We start from the raw sequence: 25,006 nt of genomic DNA, 5'->3' as shown, positions 1-25,006 counted from the left end.
GCAATCCCGCAGTATCACAATAAATCCTGAATATCAACGATCGGTGTGGCAGTGAGATTCTAACATTAAGAACCTTGTGATATCGCCGATTTGTGATACAATGTTATATTGTCGAGGAAAGGCCTAAATCATTTAACAAAGGAAATGCATGTAAAACCAAGGCCGAGCAGGCCATTTTATCTATCCCACAAGAGGCCACATGGCGTAATTCCAGTAGCCCATATGTATGACATGGAAGATGATGTCATCAATGACATGGCAATACGTAAGTGACGTGTTAGTATGGAGGACATGTGGCATTCAAATTCGGCATTTTCAAGGGTCCTATAGGGGTATTTCATGGTGACACATGTCACCACTCACAGGGTGACACGTGGCAGCGATGATGTCAGGCCCCCTCCCCCTCTAGATAGGAAATCATCGATTACACACAACAAAGTTCATTCTTCCGCTGTAGTTCCTTCCCGGCCCGCGATTGTGATATGCGAGAACTCCCTGGACATGATATTTTATACACTAGAGTTATAGGGATTTCAGGTACATCCCTTTCAAAAGCCTCATGCTCATTCAACACTCTATTCCAAAGATTAGCGATAGAAAGTGTCAAGGGGAAAAGGCTAAAGGTAAAATGTTATCAAGCGTTGGGGTGTGGGATTCCAAGTAACAAAAGAAAAAGACCCCCGAGACGGGAGCCTAAAGGCCTTAGCACCTGAGGGCTAAGCCCCTGGTCATAGCCCCCAATCATATGAAGGAAGTCGTAGAAAGTTGTTGAAAGCATGAGGGCTTAAAGGGAAGTTGGAAATTGTCTGTTTCTTCTTTTTTCTGTGTTAAAGGCCCACACCCAATGGACTGCTTGTTACATCATCAAATGCATCCCTAGGTGTATCAAAGCATCGAAAAGTATTTCGCAAAGCCTTAAAGGACGTTTGGGTTGGCAGCTAAGGTGTTGAATGGAAGTATGGAGCATTCAAGCTAGGTATGGGCGCATTCAATATAAGGCCCTCTCATAGCATGCATCCAACGTCGGTGCTGAAGACATTTAAGGGATAATGGATAGTGAATTGCCTCAGCAATAAAAAATAGGATGATGACATAGGCATGGTTTGATCAAAAGCCTTCATAGGAACCACAAAGGACCTCTTCCTCCATCCTCCTCCTATTTCTTATTATTTTATGTAGTTTCTTATTTCCAGGAAAGGGAGTAGATCCCGATTGCAATCTTTGGGCAATAGAGCCTTACTCTAGTCAAGACATCTAGTCTGGCAGATGACTGGAGCTCAGGCCAAGATCTTTGTTTTAAATATAACCCAAGCTCTTCCCCTTTTCTTATAAATAGGGGAAAGCAACATTATACAATGGTTCCAGAATTTCTCATCCAATGGGTCTGAAGTCTATGATACCAATTTGGCTTGCAAATTTGTGGTGACTAACTTGTTGTTATGAAACAAGCTCACAAAAAGATAGAAAAGATAGATCAATGACTTAGAATTCAGCCTCTTCGAGGGGGCATACTCCTTTAAATTACACAAATGAATGATTCCTTGATGATCCAAATGACAAAACCTCCTTTCTATATATAGGAGTGTAAGGAGTCACAATATAACCCAGCCGACCTAACAATAATAATATAAAAGAACAAAAATAACAATAGAGGGATTCTATGGGGCACAGTAATAACAATATGGGGACAATAGGGGCACAAAAATACTAATAAGGGATACAACTACAATAGTAATGGGGTAATCCTAGTATTATAGGGACCTAACACTTGTATTTTAGACTGTATTACTTTCCCCAGGCAGATCTTTAAAAATATCAAAGAAATGGTGGTGATTCCCCCTTCTTAGTATTACAATATGTTATCCTCTTGTCTAATTCCATTATGTTCATATTCTTCTCTCCGTTCATGCTATAATAGTTTCTAGAAATTATTTCATGCTTCTTTACAAATCCATGTGTGTTGATTTATTAATGCATAATGCCTGTACGAAGGGCTGAAGTTATATATTCAAACTACTCTATATGAATCATAGCACACATCCTCCCTTCAGTCCATTATACCTTCTTGTAACTCAAATAAGTGTAGAATTTCCTATGGCTTGCGACTCTGTGTTCAATATAGAATTATAGATGCTCTGCGATCTATATGATGAGTTATGATTTCTACTAATCCTCTCTCATTTACTCTACAATATTATTAAGTTGTAAGACCATTTGAAGTAATCGACCTCTGCTATTTTATGTGATACTCCTGGGAACTGTGTGTGAGGAAGTACCTGAAATACATAACTCATACCTTTGGAGGAATGAACCGAGCCCCCTTATTATCTTTCATTACGTGACAATTGGAGTGCTGCAAACCCCTCACATATAACCTTTCATGCACTCCTCTATTTAAGATGTCCCAGGCACTAGTCTACAATCAACCCAGAGATTGTCTCTAGGAGGCTTTCTATCTCCCTTGTATCACTTGTGCTACTGGTGCAATTTTAAGCGACAACATCTTTCTGGCGCCGTTGTCGGGGAACGGATTAGAATATTTTTCCCTGGGTACGACATAATTTTACAATTCCTTTGTTAGGTGAGAAAGGGAAGTGTGGGTTGAAGATCTCTCACCTTGGGGACTCCACTGTCAATTTTATGGTAAACATCCTGGTGACTCCACTATCAATATATTTGTTTGATCATCTTGGCTTTCAAGCAATCCCATACTCACTCTGATGTGACAATAGTCGAAAAATTTCCCTAATTTTGAAGCTCAAATCACTCATATAGGGAGGTTTTCAAGATGGTCCATCCAACATTTCTGGCCAACCAATTTTCCCCACTTCATTTCTCTTCTATTGTTGGCTATCCCAATCATGTCCTTGCATTTCATGAGTGGAATACCTATTTGCCTAGATTTAGTGGGAACACAGAGAGAAGAGTTGACCAACATCTCAAAGACTTTCACGAATGTATGGAGAAACAAGGTATTTTTCTTGAAGATGTACAAATCAAGTTGTTCAAGTGGTCTTTAGATGAGGATGCTAGAGTCTGGTACAGAACAATACCTCGTGGTAGCATATCTTCCCTGAAGTTTTCATACATCATTCAATCACTATTACAGAGGATTATATCCATCGAATTCTCTATTTGAAGATTGCTACACATATTCTAATAAAGAAGACATTCCCAAGGTTTATGACTCTATTGAAGATGTTTGTGGAGCTCCACTCTAAAAACATATACTCACATCAAGAAGCATCACCCACTGAGTGAGAAAGTGAAGAAGGAAACATCATTGAGCTTCCAACAAACCCTCCGAGGTATAATTCAGCCGAATGTGATGTTTCCCCTTCTTATGTTTTTCTTGTGATTTTAGGAGCAACCATGGTGGAGTGGAGACAGAGAAACCATAGTGAAAATGACATTCAATTTATGGGACATCAACCAACAATAAATGCCTTGAAGGATTGTGGATTACTGAAATTGTTTATGATCCCCAGCATGACAAACCAAGCCTTTATTCATTGTGAAATAATTCATTGGTGGGATGTGAATACCCAACAATTCATATTTTTTCTAGATTCATTCTCCATAGATGTTGAAGACATTTATTTCCTCACAGGATTGTCAAGGCGAGGAGATCTGATGGTATTGTAAGGGGCATGAATGTAACAACCCAGTGAAAAATCCATGTAAAAGTTAATAAAGGAAAAATGATAACCACAGTTGATGGGACACTTATTCCAAGCTAAATGTTGGGAAACATCATAGTGATGGGGATCATTGGTGATTGATTAATAGCTAAGGAAATTGGCAAAGACAATGGAAAAGGCTTTGGAAAGGAAAAATGGCATTTTGGCACATTTATTTATGAAAATAATGAAAACTAGGAGAAATGGTAGGTGAAAGGTCACAAGTTGCATGTGAGGAGGAAAATGAAGGAAAATGATTGAAAATGAAGAAAATAGAGACCTCTTTAATAAAAAGGCTTTTGAGGATCAATTCACAAACTTTTGTCTGTTCAGTTTTGGAGCTCTCTCTCTATTCTCTCTCTCTCTCATACTCTTAGACACTTAGAGTTTTCTTGGAGCACTCTTGGATAGTTTGGCATACTTGGAGTTTTGGAGAAAGAAGGAAAAGGAAGAGTAGGAAATCATAAGAGGATATTGGGATCAACAGCTACAACATGTTTTTCTTGTAGGTACTGAGCTGCGTGTATGTTTTCCCCACTGGTTTTGGCATGCATGGCATATGCATGTGGTTTATTGGTCATGATCTACCATTGACATGGAGGATTTCCTGGATTGAAAGTGGATTTTGCTAGCCTTTCCATTTCCTGGAGACCATGGTGTTGTGGGTTCATTTATTTGTTTTTTTGGTTGGTTCTCATGTTTCCTTTTGTTTGGGTTGAGTTACTAGTTCCTGGAAGCCCTATAACAACATGGGTTGAGTTACTAGTCCTGGAAGCCTTGGTTAGACAAATGCTATGGAAGACCTTTATGGGTTGATTGAATAGCACTAGAAGCCCTATTTGGACAAATTATCTAGAAACTTGGTGGAAACTGTGGGTTGATTTACTAGTCCTAGAAGCCTTGGTTGGAACAAATGCTCTCGAGCCCAAGAAGGCATGGGTAGAGACCAATTTGATGACGGTTTTGTGATGCTTGACTGTGAGGTGGAATCACTGTTTGATGGGTTTAGGTGGTTTTCCTATGGAAGCCCTAGATGGTTTTGATTGATGTTATTTATAAGATCCCACATTCATGCTTGGAATATGGAATAAGGGTGACTAGTTGAAGAGAGAATTGGCTCAACCATGTCTACGGTCGAGTGCTTTGTGGAAGTCGCACAACTGGTTGGCCTTTGAATCATTAATATGAGGTTATTTCTACTTGTTATTTCATGAGTATTATACTGGTTTATATGTGGATTATATGGTTGTTGTTTCCTTAGTATTTTTGTTGTTATTATGTTGGTTATTTACATGTATTATGACAGTGGCTATGTATGGCTCTCATCATGTTTTTACTTGTAAATGAATGAAGAATGTGTCAATGGCCTAATGGATGAAACTAAAACTAATGTGTTGAGGCATCAATGCTTCTTAGCGATTCTCAGATGAGTATGAGACCCCGATGCTCAGATATGTTGTTTAAACTTGTAGATTACGTATTTGCGACATGTTTGATGAAATTATTGTCATGGCTAGTAGGGGTCCCGTATAGTCCTTGTTCAATTAATTGCATTTGTATCATTATTATATTGTTATCTTTCAGTTCTAAAAGTGTCATTTAGTTCTAGGGAGTGACCTAGGCTCTGGGCCTAAAAAATGGATCAAATCCATGAGACGCAAGCACAACACTGGGTAGAAAATTCCCCAAACGCATGCATACCCATGATGTGGGAGATTCTAAAGCCTCTCGGGCGCATGCTTTTCCCTATCAAGGGAGCATCTGGGGGTTTAATGGTCTAAAAACTCAGTGGGATCTAGGGGCTGGTTACCTGATCCAGGTGGATGTTGGTGACCACAAGCCTATTCCACTTGGATCCCCACCATTGTCTCTTTCATATTTTCAGTTTCCTTAATTGTAGAACAATTTACTATTTTTGGAAAATTTTCAAGTCTTTGGCCAATGTTGGCCACTCAAAAGTTGTAGTCCTTGGACAGATATTTCTAACGAGGTATTGTGAACGTCAAACAAAGATCGTATGTCAAAGTTACAACCCCAAGAAGTTGATGTACCAATTTACCCAAACAGGGCCCATAGTTTTGGCACTCCATCTCCTAGGGTTAGGTTTTTGGATGTTTAGGGTTTTTCATTGTTTCCCAATAATAAATAGGTCTTCGAGCCTCATTTTAACACATTTTAGAGGCATGTAGTTGCCACATCTCTTCTCAGAGATAAGCTACCATCACCCATTCTAGTCTTATTTCCATTTTGTTTGTAAGCATATTTCAGTATTTGCTATTAATGAAATGAAGTGTTAATTTTTCACATAGGTCGTCAATAGGATGATAGTGCACATACTCCACATGTAAAAATACAAGAATCCATGAACCTGGGATGAGATTCTTCCCTATGTGTAGCACAGTTATAATAGAGCTCGACTGATTGCAGTCCCTTTCAAGTGGGTCTATGATTTCAACCATTGTGTTTGATTGATGTTGCCATGCCTCATTCAACTACATAGGCATAATCTACACATGTATTGTCTGAGGCTTATAAAGCGACTAGATTTATTGAATGTATCCAACACATCCTCCAGCAGGTTCATGACCTCTTGGAGAAGTCAAATGCCAAGTACAAGCAACGACATGATCAACATCGAATGCCACACAAGCTTCAAGTGAGAGACAAAGTTTGGTTGCATTTGCAGAAAGAATGCCTTATCGGAGCCCATCAGAAGCTCATACCACTCTGATGTGGTCCTTACACCATTACCAAGGCTATGGGGAATAATCATTTTGAGCTCATCATTCCCCCATTCCTTGGCCTGCACCCAATGTTCAATGTGGACTGCTTTCGACCATACTCGCCACCATTACTAGACACATCAGACATTGCACAACAGCGCACACCAACAAAGCTAAGCCAAGACTGCATGGAACATACCACAACTGATTGGATTATGGACACATAGATCAAGAACACTCACCAATAAAAGATCCAACTATATCAAGTTGTCACAGTTGGCCAACTTCTGCACCAAGGCAAGTAGTTCACTAGGGACGAAGTTTAATAAAAGTTTCTCCATCTCATGGAGGCACTTAACACAATGGGTGCCATTGCTTCCTAAGGGGGGAGTATTGATCAAGGTGGATTTTGGTGGCTACCTACCTATTCCATTTGGACCCCCATCACTGTCTCTTTCAGTTTTTCAATTTCCTTAACTGTAGCAAAATTTATTATTTTTGGCGGTTTTTCGGGTCCTAAACATCCAGAGTCGTTTTGAGGCCCTAAACGACGTATTTTTGGGAAAAATGGGGCCAACATGGGACTTTTTTTGATGTTGACCACTTGAAATTTGTAGTCCTTGGATAGATATTTCTAATGAGGTATTGTGCATGTCAAACAGAGATCGTATGCCAAAGCTACGACCCCAAGAAGTTGATGTACCAATTTACCCAAACGGGGTCCATAGTTTTTGCGCTCCATCTCCTAGGGTTAGGTTTTCGAATGTTTACGGTTTTTCACTGTTTCCCAATAATAAATAGGCCCTCGAGGCTCAATGTAACACAGTTCAGAGGCATGTAGCCACCACATATCTTCTCATAGATAAGATACCATCGCTTGGGATAATCTTATTTCCATTCCATTTGTAAGCATATTTAAGTATTTGATCTTAATAAAATGAAGTGTTATTTCTATTGCGTCTCTATATTTATGGTTATATATGTAATTTGTTGCATTCCTATTTAAGTTTGGATCAGTGGTATCAGAGTGATCTATTTTTTCTTTGTTTTTCTTTGCATGTCCCCAACGAGGTTGGGATATAAGGAGTTAAGGCGTGAACTGGTTGAACCTTTACAAGACGAACCTCACAAATCCCAATGGCCTCCCATGGCAGAAGGGAAGAATAATGAGGGGGCAGGAGATCCTTTCAAAATATTTCTCTAGGAAGCCCTTGAGCAACAGAGGAATGTGATGATGGACAAATTTGCCTAGATTCTTCAGTGGCTACCCAAAAGGGATGCATCTCCTTCCTGTGGCTACTCTGGAAGCGCCACACCCTTTAAGGTACAAGTTAAATTTGACATCCACATATTTGAAGGTCAAATATATGTGGACACCATAGATAAATGGTTAAATATGCTAAAAGGATATTTTTCAATTCATGATTTTTCCAACCAGGGAAAGATTACTTTTGCACTTCTCAAAGTTTCTCCCCACGTAAGGGATTGGTGGGAAACCTACTGTGACAAGAAGGACAAAAGTACACCATCACTATTTTAAATCACACCAACTTGGAATTCATTTTGGCATGCCATCAAGGAGTGGTACTACCCTTACAGGAGCTATGAGGATAAATACACAAAGTGGACTACACTGCGGTAGGGAAGGGACCAAGACGTGCCATAGTTTAACAATGTTTTTCATACCCTTCGCACGAAGTTGAGTATCAAGGATTCTGAGTGGAATTTGGTACTCAAGTACAATGACTGTCCACACAGGTACATCTAAGATGAGATGGAGTTCCTAGACATCTCCTCATTTGGCACGGTGTATCAGTACACTATCAACATTGAGGTTTAAACAAAAAAATTAAGACTTTGGATCTGCAAATTTGGAGCAAGGAAAAGGCACCCCCGAACTGGAGAGCAAAGGACAGAGCCAAGGCGGGGTGACCCCGGATAACCCACTGAGGCCATAAGCAAATAATAATACAACGAAGACAAAGAAGGACATGGGAAAGTGGTGTAAGTTCCATAAGAGCTCCACTCACATCACAAGTGAGTGTCAAGCCAAGCAGTCACTAGTAGCCGAGCTGAAGGCTTCTGAGTTAGACACATGTTCCAACTCAGAATTAGAACCTAACAAGGGGAATTAAAAAGGAAAGAAGATCATTGACATTGAGCCCAGTGCACCATGCGCACCACCAAAATCCAGAAGAGTGAGCCTGAAGATCTAGAGGAGGGGGAATGCATATTCCACTTAGAGATGTGGGTGAAGGCTTCTCCAATGTACTTCATTGTCAATAGCAGGAGCCAAAAAACCTCATTTTAGTAGAATTCATGAAGTTTTTCAACCTACTGACTACAGTACATCTGAAAACATACACCATCGGGTGGCTTTGCCAAGGATGAGATCTCCGCGTTAGCCAACAGTGTCTCCTTCCCTACAACATCAAGCCCTTAATGGATGAGGTATTGTGTGATGTTTCCCCTCTTGAAGTTTTTTATGTATTATTAGGACAACCATACTTGTGGAAGCGACATGTTGTATATGAGTCTAGACCTCAGTTTGTTATTATTTCTTTGGTTAATAAGTTATACAGGATATCAGAGGTATCCCTACCTACCACCATCTCTTTGATCTCTGCTAAGCAATGTGGTAATATCATCTCCCAGAATGGGAAATGTGTTTTCTTTCTGATTCAATCTTAAAGTAAGGGGAAGATCGTAGCCACATCCATGGCCCTCAAGAAGGGTTCCTCCATGCAGTAGAAGCAGGTGGATACATCCATGGAAGAATACAGGGACATCTTCTCCTCACCCACAGGGGTATTCTTGCATTGTCAGGTCAAGCATTCGATTGATCTGAATCCTAGAGGACCTCTACCAAATGGGCTAATATATTTCTGCTTCATTCTAGAAAATGAAGAGATCAAGTGGAAAATCCAAGAGTTTCTGCAAAAATGGCACATCCGACCAAGTTCCTCGCCTTGTGGGAGCCCGATTGTACTTGTAAATAAGAAGGATGGGACCAAGAGGCTTTTCATTGATTATCAGGCACTAAAAAAAATCATTGTCAGGAACAATCATCCAATCCTAAGGATTGATGACCTTCTAGACCAACTCAAGGGGGCCAAGTATTTTAGCAAGATCGATCTGAAGTTTGGCTATCACCAGGTTCCAATAGAACCCACAGGTGTATAGAATACCACCTTCAAATCCAAGGAAGTCCTTTTTGAATGGTTGGTTATGCCCTTCGGGTTGACAAATGTCCCTGCTACTTTTGTGAGCCTAATGGATGACATCTTGCAACCCTTCACCAACTCATTCGTGGTTGTTTATCGAGACAACATCCTCATCTTCAGCAAGAGTTAGGAAGAACATTTGCAACACATTTGGCAGGTCCTTCAAACCCTTCAACAACACAAACTGTGTGCCAACATGGAGAAATGCACCTTTGGTATGAGCCAAGTCAAATATCTGGGTTACATCATATATCAGTGTTGCGTGCATGTGGATCTGACTAAGATCCAAGTCATTCATGATTGGTAAGCCCCTACCACTCTAAGAGAGCCTCACATCTTTTTAGGCCTTGCAAATTTTTATCGGAGGATCATGTTGGGGTTATCCCATATCACTTGGCCCTTGAGTCAGATTAATAAGGGTGAGGCAGCAGAAATTTTTTCCTTGTCTGAGTTCCAACAGAAGGTGTTCATTGATTTGAAGCATCACCTTTTCTTTGTACTAGTACGTACACTTCTAGACCTACATCAAACATTTGAAGTTGAAACAGAAACCTTCGACTATGCTATTGGTGTAGTCCTTACCCGACACAGGCATCCAGTGGCCTATCATAGTGAGACACTTTCCCATACAATTCAAAATTACCCCACCTATGATAAAAATATGTATTTCATTATACAAGCTTGCTAGAGGAATTTGATGTACCAACTTACCAAAAATGGGGCCCACAATTTGGTGTTTCATCTTCTAGAATTAGGTTTCGGGATGTTAAGGGTTTTCCATTGTTTTTCAACAATAAATAGGCCTTCGAGCCTCATTGTAACATAGTTGAGAGGCATGTAGCTACCACATCTCTTTCAGAGATAAGCTACCATCACCCTAGCTGGTTTATTTCCATTTATGTTTGTAAGCATATTTCAGTATTTTACATTAATGAAATGAAGTATTATTTCCATTGCATCTTTATGTTTATGGTTATCTCTGTAATTTGTTGTGTTCTTGTTTAAATCCAGATCAGTGGTATCAGAGCGGTCTACTTTTTCTCTGTTTTTCTTTGCATGTCCCCAATGAGGTCGGGATATAAGGAGTTAGGGCTTGAACTAGTTAAACCTTTGCAAGACCAGCCTCGCAAATCCCGATGGCCTCCCATGACGTATGAAAAGAAAGATGAGGGGGTAGGAGATCTTATCAAAATCTTGCTTGAAGAAGCCCTCGAGTGACAAAGGAACGCGATGATGGACAACTTTGCCCAGATCCTTCAGCGGCTACCCAGAGGCGACGCATCATCTTCCAGCAACTACTCTGGAAATGCCACGCCCTTTAAGGTAAAGGTTAATTTTGTAATCCCCATCTTTGAGGGTCAAAGAGACATAGAAGCCATAGATAAATGGTTAAATCTACTAGATGGGTATTTTTTTGTTCATGATTTTTCCAATCGGGAAAATATTATTTTCACTCTTCTCAAAGCAGCCCCCCACATCAAGGACTAGTGGGAAACCTTCTGTGAGCAGAAGGATGAAATTATAGGCTCACTATTTTTATCCGCACCCACTTGGAATTCATTCCGGGATGCCATTAGGGGGCAGTATTACCCTGTCAAAAGCTATGAGGGCAAATACATAAAGTGGACCACGCTGCGGCAGGGAAGGGACCAAGATGTGTCAGAGTTCACCAACATTTTTCATACCCTTCGCACACAGTCGGGTATCAAATATTCTGACTTGCATCTGGTACTCAAATATAGCGGCTTCCTACATAGGTATATCCTGGAAGAGATGGAGTTCCTGAACATCTCCTTGCTTAGTATGGCGTACTGATACACTGTCAAAATCGAGCAGAAGTTTAAATAGAAGAAGCGGGACTTTGGATCTACGAATCCAAAGCAAGGGAAAGGTCCCCAAATCGCATAACAAAGGACAAAGCCAAGACGGGGCAACCCAAGACAACTCATCGAAGCCACAAGAAAATAATAACACCACGAAGTCAAAGAAGGACACAGGAAAGTGGTGTGAGTTCCATAAGAGCCCCACTCACAACACAAGTGAGTGTCAGATCAAGCAGTCGCTGGTGGCCACTTTCGAATTAGATACATGTTCCGACCCTGAGTCAGAACCCAACAAGGGGGATGGAAAAGGGAAGTAGATCATTGATGTGGAGCCTAGCGCCACTGTTGCCACTGCCAAGATCCAGAGGAGGGGGAGTGACTTTTCCACTCACAAATATGGGTGAAGGGTTTGCCGCTACAATTCATTGTTGACAGTGGGAGCCAAAAGAACCTCATTTCAGTAGAGGTTGTGAAGCAGTTGGGCCTACCGACTACACCACACCTGTAGCCATACAGTATCGGGTGGCTTCACCAAGTATGAGATCTTCGAGTTCGCCAGCAATGTCACCTTCCCTACAGCATCAAACCCTTCATAGATGAGGTATTGTGTGATGTTACACCTCTAGATGTTTGTTATGTATTATTAGGCCAGCAATACCTGTGGAGGCGACATGCTATGTATGAGTGAAGGCCTCGCGTTGTTATTATCACTTTGGGTAATTCATTATACAGGATACCGGAGGTAGCCCCACCTACCGCCACCTCTTTCATCACTGCTAAGAAAGGCAACAAGTTCATCTCCCAGACTAGGAAATTCATTTTCTATTTGGTTCTCTCCCAAAGTAAGGGGAAGAACATCGCTACATCCATGACCCTCGTGAAGGGTTCCTCCATGCAGTAGTAGCAGCAAATGGATACGGTCATGAAAGCAGCTAGGAACAACTTCTCCTCACCCACAGGGGTACCACACAAGCTTCAGGTGGGCAACAAAGTCTAGTTACATCGACAAAAAGAATGCCTTACCACAACCCATCAGAAGCTCAGACCACTTTGACATGGTCCTTACAACATTACCAAGGTTGTGAGAAACAATGCCTTAGGGCACAACATTCCTCCATTCCTTCACTTGCACTGAGTGTTCAATGTTTACTTCTCTCGACCATGCTTCCCACCATTACTGGACACATCCGAGATTGCAGAACAACTCACCAAGGACCAAGTTCAGCAGATGGAGGAACTCAACACAATGGGGACTATTGCTTCCTTAGGGGGGAGGAATGATCCAGGTGGATGTTGGTGGCCACCAACCTATCCCACTTGGACCCCCATAATTATCTATTTCAGTTTTTTAGTTTCATAAATTATAGCACAATTTACTATGTTTAGCAGTTTTTCTGGTCTTGAACTTTCGGAGCCGTTTTGAGGCCCTAAACGATGTTTTTTGGAAATCTGGGTCTATGGACCATTTTTTCTCTTCCCAAAGTTGTAGTGCTCAGATAGATCTTTCTAACAAGCTATTGTACATGTCAGACAAAGATCGGGTGCCAAAGTTACGACCTCAGGAAGTTGATGTACCAACTTACCCAAAACAAGGCCCACAATTTGGCGTTTCATCTTTTAGGGTTAGGTTTTGGGATGTTAAGGGTTTTCCATTGTTTCTCAACAATAAAAAGTCCTTCAAGCCTCATTGTAACACAGTTGAGAGGCATGTAGCTGCCACATCTCTTCTCAAAGATAAGCTACCATCACACTAGCTGGTTTATTTCCATTTCTATTTGTAAGCATATTTTAGTATTTTACATTAATGAAATGAAGTATTATTTCCACTGCATCTCTGTGTTTATGGTTATATCTGTAATTTGTTGCATTCCGGTTTAAATTCGCATCAACTTCACACCTACAGGAATAGGAACCTTCACCAGTTTACTATCCTACATATTAAACCTCTGCAATATTGTCTCGACATACTTCCTCTAGTTTAACCAAAGCTTCCTCTTTGCCCGATCTCTTTTAATTTCCATCCCCAAAATATAGTTTGCAGCACCAAGATCTTTCATGTCAAATTTGGAGGAAAATTGGGTCTTCAAATCCTAGATAATTTCTTTGTCATTTCCAACCAGCAACATATCATCCACATAGAAGACCAGATAAATAACATGGCCACCAATTAATTTAAAATACACATAGGCATCTACTTTGCTTCTGATGAAGCCATATCCCCATATAAATGTATCAAATTTCTCATACCACATCCTTGGTCACTATTTTAACCCATACAGAGACTTCTTTAACTTGCATACCAGTTCTTTCTTACCCTTCACTGTAAAGCCTTCAGGTTGCTTCATGTAGATTTCCTCTTCTAGATCCCCATGAAGTAATGTTGTCTTCACATCCATTTGTTCTACCTCAAAATCAAAAGCATTAGCAATGGATAAAAGTAATCTAATGGAAGTTACCTTGGCAACAGGAGAAAAAATATCACCAAAATCAATTCCCAGCACCTGGGAATAAGCTTTTGCTACCAATCGATCTTTGTATTTCTCCACCTTTCCTTCTGCATTCGTCTTCTTCTTGAACACCCATTTGCTGCTAATGGGTTTCCTTCTAGCCGACAACTCCACCAGATCCCAAGCCTCATTTTTGTGCAAAGATGACATTTCATTAACCATGTCCTCTTTCTAGAGATTGCCATCCTCTGAATCTATTACTTCCTTCACAGTATTGGGATCATTTTCAGTAATAGATAAAGCAAAATTTGAACAAAAGTAGATGGACTATACCTTTATGGCTGCCTTCTTTCTCAAACTGATCTTCTCACACCCGGAGTTTATGGCTCTTCATCTTCTGATTCCTCCTTTGTTGTAGAGTCTGATTCTTCCTCCTTAAGCTCAAACTCTATCTTCTCAGTTTCCTTTGGTTGGACTTCATATTTAATAACATCTTTTACCTCTTTGAACACCACATCTCGGTTGTACACAACCTACCTTGTTACTGGGTTCCAAAGCTTATAACCCTTTAAACCATCCTTATACCAAATAAAGATGCACTTTTCAGATTTACTATCCAACTTGGTTCATTTCTCCTTTGGAACATGTACATATGCATCACATCAAAATACCCTCAGGTGTGAAGGAGAGGGTTCCTTACCAGTCCATACCTCTTGTGGAGTCTTATCCTCCAACGCTGATGAAGGTGATCTGTTGACTAGGTAACATGTTGTCTCCACTCCCTCTGCCTAGAATTCCTGTCCTAACCCGGCACCACTGAGCATGCTTCTTGCCCTTTCCATCAGCGTGCTGTTCATTCTTTATGCAACTCCATTTTGCTCAGGTGTGTATGGAGTAGTCTTCTGCCGTGCTATACCACACTTCTTACAAAATTATTCAAATTCCCTACTGTAAAACTCTCCACTGTTATCTGTCCTCAACACCTTTATCTTCTTCTCTATCTCGTTTTCCACCAGAGCTTTAAATTCTTTAAACCTGTCAAAGACTTCAGATTTCTTCTTAAGGAAATATATCCATGTATTCCTTGAGAAGTCATCTATAAATGATACATAGTACAGAGACTTATCCAGTGATGGAACCTTCACAGGTCCAAACACATCACTGTGCACAAGTTCTAATATCTGTTTCACCCTCTTACCACCAGAGGGGAGACTCACCCAATTCTGCTTCCCATATACACAATTTTCACAGAAATCAAAATCCAGAGAGCTATTACTCATACCTTCTACCATACCTTTACCATGAAGTATTCAAAGGCCCTTCTCTCCAATATGTCCAAGCCTTTGATGCCACAACATGTTCTTCTCTCCAGAGACCACAAGATTTTCTGCTCCACTTTCAGGAACCATAGAGTTGTTGCACCCATCAACAATGGTTCTACCTTGCAACTTGTACAGAGTTCCAATCTAAACTCCCCGCATCAATACCAGTGCTCTACGAACCATCTTGCAAGTATCCTTCTCTAACACTATTTTTACACCTGCATCATCCAACTTGCTTATAGAAATCAGATTTTTGGCCGATGCAAGAATATGAAGAACACCCGAAAGTGTTCTAACCCTTCCATCTTGCAACTTCAACTTTACTTTTCCGCGACCAACAATTCTAGCCTTCCTATCATCCCCTAAGAAGACATCACCACCATCATATTTCTCATACTCGCAGAACTACTCTCTATGGGGAGTGAATTGAAAGGATGCACATGAGTCAATCAACCATCCCTCATGATCTACATGTGTACTTGAAGAAGCCAAGTACACATCCCCACCGTCATCTGAGGTGGTTTTCACCTCTATAGAAGGAGCATCTTTAGATCCCTTTCCTTTATCAGGAGCTTTAGATTTACAGTCCCTTTTGTAGTGCCCTTCCTTTCCACATTTCCAGCACACCACCTTTACAAGTTTTCCTGGATATTTAGATCTCCCACTCGATGACTTATTTTTGTTTATGTTCTGGGACCATCCTCACACAGACAAGGCATCACCATTCTGGTTCTCCATATTTTTCCGTCTCATCTCCTCCGTCAACAAGGATGAGACTATTTCATCAAACTATAAGGCAGTTGTATTGCTACCTATTGCAATAACCAAACTATCCCATGAATCTGGTAGAGAACACAAAAAATTGATGCACTTATCTTCATCTGAAGTTTTAATATCAATAGATACTAATTGACTTACCACAGTATTAAATGCGTTCAAATGATCTGTCACCGAGTCTCCATCTTTCATCCTCAAGTTATACAACTTTTTCCACAGGAACAGTTTATTCACCAGAGACTTGGATTGGTATAAAGTCCCTAACTTGTCCCACAAAGCCTTCGCCGTAGCTTCCCTTGATACATTCAATAGTACCGAATCTGAGACACACAATCATATTGTGCTCTTTGCCTTCTGATCCAAATTCTTCCTTTCTTCATCAGACACTCCCATTAGTTTAGTACCTGGATCTACTACGATCCATTGATCTTTATCGACCAACAAATCCTCCATCTTGAGTTTCCACAAATCAAAACTCTGACCATTAAATTTCTCGATCTCTATCTTTCAACTGCTCACCATCTTCTTTCACCACGAAAACCGATCTCGCAAATATTCCACTGAACAAGGTCTACCATAGGCCTGAGCGAAACTCATCAGCAACAAAGGCATCCCCTTGAAGCCAAAACAGCTCTAATACCAAATGTATGTTTTAACCCTGTACAGAAATTACCTTCATATGAATTCTAAAACAAATAAAATAAAAAATGCAAGAGCATAACACATAAAACACACATACACAAAGATTTTCCCCTGTATCCCAAAACCGAGACTACCAACTTTATTTTTCGTTATATTCCTTTCAATGTTACAATACATATTTATACATGTCGAAGCATCCAATACCATTGACCAAAAACAATCGCGTCCAACACCATGGATCGAAAACCATCGTGCCCAAAGCCATGTGTGAAAATCATGCACAAAACCATAGGTAGGTTCGCCCAACCTAATATAGGGTCCAAAAACAAAATTTTCTGGGGTACTGCCCCGGACCCCATAGTGGGGGGCCACCTCCACACCTCAAACCCCCTGTGACCCCCCTGCTGCGCAATCGTTACAACGAACGGGGGGCTCCCTCCTCCCCCCCTCCCTCCCTCTAACCCCCCTAGTTAACTACATGGGCTAGTCGTGGGGACCATTGCTTCCTAAGGGGAGGGGGGATTGATCCAGTTGGATTTTGGTGGCCACCTGCCTATTCCACTTGGACCCCAAACACTATCTCTTTCATTATTACAGTTTCCTTAATTGTATCACAATTTACTATTTTTGGCAGTTTTCCGAGTCGTGAACATTCAGAGCCATTTTGAGGCCCTAAATGATGTTTTTTGGGAAAACCAAGGCAACATTAAATATCAATTGATGTTTGCCTCTCTAAAGTTGTATTCCTCTGATAGATATTTCTAATGATGTATTATGCTTGTCAAATGAAGAATCATATGCCAAAGTTACGACCATAGGAAGTTGATGTACCAATTTACCCAAACAGGGCCGATAGTTTTGGCACTCCATCTCCTAGGGTTAGGTTTTTGGATGTGTAGGGTTTTTCATTGTTTCCCAATAATAAATAGGCCTTCAAGCCTCATTATAAGAGCATTCATATGCATGTATCAGCCACATCTCTTTTCAAAGATAAGCTACCATCGCTCGAGCTAGTCTTATTTCCATTATGTTTGTAAGCATATTTCAATATTTGATATTAATGAAATGAAGTGTTATTTATGTTGCATATATGTATTTATGGTTATATCTATAATTTGTTGCATTACGATTTAATTTTGGATCATTGCCGGAGTGGTTGGGATGGCTCCTGGGAGTTTTGTTGCTGATGTGGAAGGTTTGTATGGTGTGTTTCTATCAATTCCACTTCCTTAATTGACACATAGGGAGTCAAATCATATCATAGTAACTTCTCGTCACATGTTTACCCCAGTTGTACGGTTACCTAGGTAGATGTGGGCGGAGGGTGTGACAGAGTGGTATCAAAGGATGGTTCACCCCTCATACTAGATGGGTTGTGTGTTGGTCATGAATTCATGTCGGTTTCATATGTGTTTCTTATGTTGTAAGACTATGTGCTTGTTGCATTTGTATGGTATGGGCTATGGTTGCAGTGAGGTCGCCATGGGAAGTTGATGGTGTTGTTGTGGAGTGTGTCGGCATGCTTGTATGGTTTATCATGCATTGTTTATGAATGTTAGTATTCAAATGTGGTCAAGTGTAGAATGATGTGGTGATTGTTCTCATGCATGATGTCATGGTATGTGTAGTTGATATGGTCATGCATTGATGATTGGACTCTAGCTAGAATGATGGTTATATGCTTATATGCTTATGTGTTATATTTCTATATTTTGTCATGATCATGTTATACATGTATTATGTTGATTTGTGGATCCTGCAGATGAGGTATCCTCCCCGGATTATGCTAAGGCATGTTAGTTTATAGTGATTTGGTTTAGCTGACATGATATACCTTACAAGAAAAATATCAAACATGACTAGCAAGATGGTATACTACAGCTCCCAAGACTGTCCCTATGGATCCTATGCGCAGTGGGTGTTGGGCACTCTTCTAATTTTGCACACAATGAGAAGCTTAAAGGAAGAAATAAGGATTTTTAAGGCAGACAATGACATAAACATACATGCACGGGAGAAACAAGTAGAGTTAAATGGAGTGATACTTCAGAGTTTGTCAGAATTGCAGTGATATGGACCCCTTCAGATCAACCATGAGTAGGAGGACAAAACTAATGGGGCATATTGCAACAAGTCTCATGGTGAGTACAGGTTGGATGGAGAGGAAATGATCAGAGATGGAAGGTCTGTGGATACTCCGGATGGGAGAGGTGATGTACGAAGGTATTATTCTAGTTCTAGTTCTGGCAAACATTATGATCAACATCATTATCATACTTAAAGGAGGAGTGACAGGGGATATTTTATGGACAAGTTTAAGAAAGAAAGGACACCTACATTTGATGGAGAGATGAAGAAATCACAAGATTCAGAGGCATGGTTTCTTGGTATGAGGAAGTTGTTCGGGTTGCATGACTATTCAGAGAAAATGAAATCTATAATAGCTACATTCAGTGTCAAAGGTAAAGTAGATATCTAGTGGGAAGATGTGAAGAATGACATAGGTATTCATGAGGAGGATTTGACTTGGAGTGAGTTCAAGAGGCTACTCTGAAAGAAGTATCTATCAGAGAGATACTTTGATGACAAGGAAAAATAATTCTATGAGCTAAAGATGGGATCGATGATAGATGAGGAGTACATTAGTAGGTCCTTGGAGCTACTAAGGTATCTGCCTTACCTCAAGGAGGACAAGGCCAAGATTCAAAGATTTGTTAGTGGATTACTGATTGCATTCAAAATGAGATTGAGTTCGATGAGCCTAGATCATTGGAGGAGGCCATCCGAAAGCTAAAGCATTGTTATGAGGAATCGAAGCACAGATCTGAGACTAAGTAGGATTGGAAGGGTAATGATAAGAATAAAGAAAAATGGGACAAGAAGCAAGAAATACCTCAGGGTACAGGTTATAAAGAGAATGTAGCGCAGTTTAAGAAGTTCACTGCATCTGATAGAGGACAAGGACATTGATCTGAGGAGTAGAACAAGGATGAAAGTTGGAAGCCTATAGAGTGTTGGACTTGTGCAAAGATCATCGTAGGAGATATTGTCCACAACATGAGGGTGGTAGACACAGACCTACAGTGCTCAGGAGGCATAGACAGTTGGAGATGTTGGGCAGAGTATTCCTAGAATCTATGCAGCACTAGATAATAGATGGGCACATCACTAGGCGTCTAGTATCGAGATGGATAGTAAGCTTTATAATCAATTTGTTTCTATTTTGACTGACCCTCAATCTAATTATAGTTATGTTAATCCTGATTTGGTGGATAAGTGTGGTTTGAATAAAGAATTGCATGCAGAGTCTTGGTTAATGCAGTTGGCTATAGGTGCCAAGAAGAGAGTTCATCATTGGGTAAGATCTTCTACATTTGATTTGAATGGTATGCCTACCTCAACACATTTGAATGTATTACCATTGGGATCATACAATATGTTGTTCGACATGGATTGGTTGTACCTTCATAGAACCAAGGTGGATTGTTATGACAAATAAATTGAGTGCTTGGATGACAATGGGGAACAAAGAATTTTGTGGGGTAAGAAGAAAGAAACAATAGTTATAATGGTGACAATTATGCAGACCAAGCATAGTCGCAGGAAACGATGTGTGTTATTTGCACTACACATTTCTATTGACAAAGGTAAGGAAGTTGAGGATGCAGATGTTTTGAGAAGGTACCTAGTTCTACAGGAGTTTCAGAATGTATTCCTTGCAGATATTTCAAAGTTTCCACCTCATAGGGAGGTAGACTTTTTTAGGTGCCAGGGGTAGCTCCAACATTAAAGGAACCTTACAATATGAGTACACCTAAGTTTGTAGAGTTGAAGCTATAGTTGAAGGAAATGCTTGGAAAGGGATACATTAGGCCAAGGGTATCACCACAGGTCACACTGGTATAGTTTGTGAAGAAGAAGGGTGGTACTCTCAGGTTGTGCATTTACTATAGATAGTTAAACAAAGTGGCCATCAAGAACAGGTAGCTTTTACCGAAGATTTACTTGTTCGATCAATTGGAGGGAGTAACAGTGTTCTCGAAGATTGATCTCAGATACAGATATCATCAGGTACACACTAAAGAAGAGGAAATCTTCAAGACAACTTTTCGGATTAGGTATGGGAATTATGAGTTTGTTGTAGTTCCATTTGGTTTAATTAATGCTCTAGCTACCTTTATGTGCTTGATGAATATTGTGTTGCTTATGTATTTGGACAAGTTTTTTATTGTGTTCATTGATGATATATTGGTATATTCTAAAAAAGAAGAAGAGCATTCCGAGTATTTAGTAGCAGTGTTGATATTGTTGAGAGAGCATCAATTTTACTCATCAAGTGCAGTTACTTTTAGATTGAGGTACGATACTTAGGAGATCTGGTTTCCAAGGATGGCATAGAATTGGACCCATAAAAGGTAAGAGTTATCATAGAGTGCGAATCTCCCAGGAATGTGGATGAGGTGAGATCCTTCATGCGGTTAGCAGGTTATTACAGGAGGTTAATCAAGAAATTCTTGTAGATTTATTATCCTATCACATCATTACATAGAAAAGGTAAGAATATTGAATGGACAAAGGAGTGTACGACTAGTTTTAAGCAACTCAAATAGTTGTTGACACATGCACCAATGTTAAATATTGCATATCCAGAAAAAGTTTGTAGTATGTACAAATGCTTGCAAGAGAGGACTTGGTGGAGTCCTTATGCCAGATGGACAAGTGGTATTCTACGAGTCATGGAAACTACATGAGCACTAACCAGATACATGATATTGAGTTAGAATTGATCATACATGCATTGACGATGTGGAGGCACTATCTTCTTGGCAAGATATTTGTATTGATGAGTGATCACAGTGGTTTTTGATATCTATTTGACCAGGAAGGCTCAGTGGTTGGCCACGATCAGTGAATTCAACTTTGAGATAAGCTATATCAAAGGTAAAGAGAATAGGGTGGCAGATGTTCTTAGCAGTCGGATATAGGTAAATCACATAGCAGCTATGAGCTCCTATGGGATAGATTTATAGGATATAATTTTGCAGGCAGGTCAGTAGGATGACAAGTATATGGAGATTGTGCACAGGTTGCAGTTGAGTACAGGTAGTTGTATAGGTACAAGTAGTGGTACAAGTATAGGTACAGATGTAGGTGCACAAGATGTGGACTATCATCTCATGGTAGATGGATTTGTTAGGTTTAGGGATAGGATATATGTGTCAGATAACAGTGAACTCAAGAAGGTGATATTGAGGGATTTTCATACGAAACCATATTCAAGTCACCCAGGATATCAGAAGACACTAACGATGGTAAATAAGTGTTACCATTGGCCGAATTTGAAGAGAGATGTAGCAGAGTTTGTGGCTAGGTGCTTGGATTGTTAGCAGGTGAAGGTAGAGTGTAAGCATCCAAGTGGATTGCTACAGCCAATTCCAATTCCAGAATGGAAATGAGAGGTCATTTCCATGAACTTTATCACAGGTTTTCTGAGGAAAGTGAGACAGCATGATTCCATCATGGTAGTGGTGGACATATTGACAAAGGTAGCACACTTCATTCTAGTGAAGTCTACATTCTCAGCGAGTGATGTAGCACATGTCTTCATTAGGGAAGCAGTTAGATTGCATGGATTTCTGAAGAAGATTGTGTTAGACAGGGATGTGAAGTTCACTTCCAAGTTTTGGAAGGAGTTATTTGCAGGTTTGGGCATAGAGTTGGCCTTCAGTACAATGTATCATTCGCAAATAGATGGATAGACAGAGAGGGTCAACAGGACATTGGATGACATGTTGAGGATGTATGTGATGCATCAGCAATGGAAGTGGGAAGAGTACTTTCCACTAGTAGAGTTCGCTTACAAAAATGGGTACCAAGAGTCACTAAGGATGAGTCTATTTAAGGTATTGTATGCGTAAGGTTGTAATACTCCCATCTGTTGGAGATATCCAGTTAACAGGGTGTTGATTGGACCCAACATGTTAGCAGACATGGAGCAAGAAATGCAGGTAATCAAGAAGAATTTGAAAGCAGCACAGGATAGGTAGAAGAGCTATGTAGATGAGAATAGGTTGTTCAAGGAGTTCCAGGTTGGGGAACAAGTGTACTTGCACATCAAACCAAAGAATAACTCCTTGCAGATTGGATCATGTGCCAATCTGGTACCTAGATTTTGTGGACCTTTTAGGATTATTGAGAGGATTAGGCCAGTAGCCTATCGACTTGCATTGTCTCTGACAGTGAAATTCCATGATTTTTTATATTTGTCATTTCTTAAGAAGTATCTTAAACATGTTGATCATGTGATTAATTGGTTAGTATTGTAGGTGGATCTAGAAGGAGAGTTCCAGCCAGAACTGTAATGCATTTTTTAGAGAAAGATGTTCATGCTTCAACCGAGCAATCGAGCAGGTTAGAAGTACAATGGAAGCACTTTGGGCCTGATGAAGCTACATGGGAGATGGCATATTAGATGCAGGCTATGTATCCTACCTTATTCATTGGTTGAGCAGATGTTTTGGTATATGTACATATATATATGGATGTAAATACCGCCATGAGCTATGTTATAAAGATCCAATAAGTAGTATAGGTGTCATGTCATTATGAAGTTATACTTGTTATGTTTTCATGTTGGTTTTCTTCTCAGCAAGATGACCATTGTAAATACCGTAACAAGTTAAGTTATAAAGCTCCATGGGAAGAATGTTTTTCTTACAATAGTATTGGTGGTTGTAGGTGTTGTTGAACACTGAGGATGGTGTTCCCCCAAGGGGGAGGGTTTTGCAACAGCCCTGGTGAAAATTCCATGTAGAAGTTAATAAAGAAAAAATAATAACCATGGTTGATGGGACACTTATTCCAAGATGAATGTTGGGAAAAAGCATAGCGATGGGGATCAATGGTGATTGATTAATGGCCAAGGAAAACGAAAAAGGAAATGGCAAAGGTTCTGGAAAAGAAAAATAGAATTTTGGCACATTTATTTATGAAAATAATGGAAATTAGGAGAAAAGGGAGGTGAAAGGTCACAAGTTTCATGTTGGGAGGAAAATGAAGGAAAATAATGGAAAATGAAGAAAATAGAGGCCTCATTAATAAAAAGGCTTCTGAAGATCAGTTCACAATTTTTTTTCAGTTCATTTTTGGAACCCTCTCTCTATTCTCTCTCTCTCTCTCATACTCTTGAACCCTTGAGTTTTCTTGGAGCACACTTGGAGAGTGAGGTATACTTGGAGTTTTGGATCAAGAAGGAAAAGGAAGAGCAGGAAATCACAAGAGGACATTAGGATCAATAGTTACAACAGGTTTTGCTTGCAAGTACCGAGTTGCATGTATGTTTTACTCACTAGTTTTGGCATGCATGGCATATGATGTGGTTTATTGGTCATGATATGTCATTGGCATGGAGGATTGTCTGGATTGATAGTGGATTTGCCTAGCCTTGCCATTTCCTATATAGCGATGGTGTTGTGGGTTTTTTTTTTCCTGGTTGGTTCTCATAATTCCTTTAGCTTGGGTTGAGTTACTAGTTCCTGGAAGCTCTTGTTGGACAAACACTCTGGAATCCCTATAACACCTTGGGTTGATTTACTAGTCCTGGAAGCCTTGGTTGGAAAAACCTCTAGAATCCCTTAGTGAGTTGAGTTACTAGTCCTAGAATACCTAGTTGGACAAACACTCTAGAATCCTGATGTTAGCTATGGTTTGAGTTACTAGTCATGGAAGCCTTGGTTGGAACAAACTCTTTGGAGCCCTGGAAGGCTTGGGTAGAGACCAATTTGATGATGGTTTTGTGATGTCTGACCATGAGGTGGAATCACTGTTTTATGGTTTGATGTGGTTGGCCTCTGGAATCCCTTAATGGTTTTGATTGATGTGGTTTTATAAGATCCCACATTCATGCTTGGAATATTATATGGAGGTTACTAGATGAAGAGAGAGTTGACTCAGCCATGTCTACACTCGAGTTGTTCGTGGAAGTCCCACAACTGGTTGGCCTTTGCATCATTAATATGAGGTTATTTCTCCTAGTTATTTCATGAGTATTATACTGGTTTATATGTGGATTATATGGTTGTTGTTTCCTTGGTATTTCTATTGTTATTATGATTGTTATTTACATGTATTATGACAATGGCTATGTATGGCTCTCATCATGTTTTTACTTGTAAATGAATGAATAATGTTTCAATGGCCTAATGGATGAAATTGTCATTAATGTATTGAGGCATCAACACTTCTTAGCAATTCTCAAATGAGTATGAGACCCTTATGCTCATATATGTTGTTTAAACCTGTAGATTACGTATTTTTGACATTTTTGAAAAAAATTTTGTCATGGCTAGTAGGGGTCTAGTCAAGTCCT

Source organism: Pinus tabuliformis, chromosome 5_2 (assembly GCF_031772625.1).
Source record: "Pinus tabuliformis cultivar Carrire ecotype Pingquan chromosome 5_2, CPIR1, whole genome shotgun sequence".
Classification (NCBI taxonomy): Eukaryota; Viridiplantae; Streptophyta; class Pinopsida; order Pinales; family Pinaceae; genus Pinus; species Pinus tabuliformis.
Note: the sequence above shows the minus strand (reverse complement) of the source record.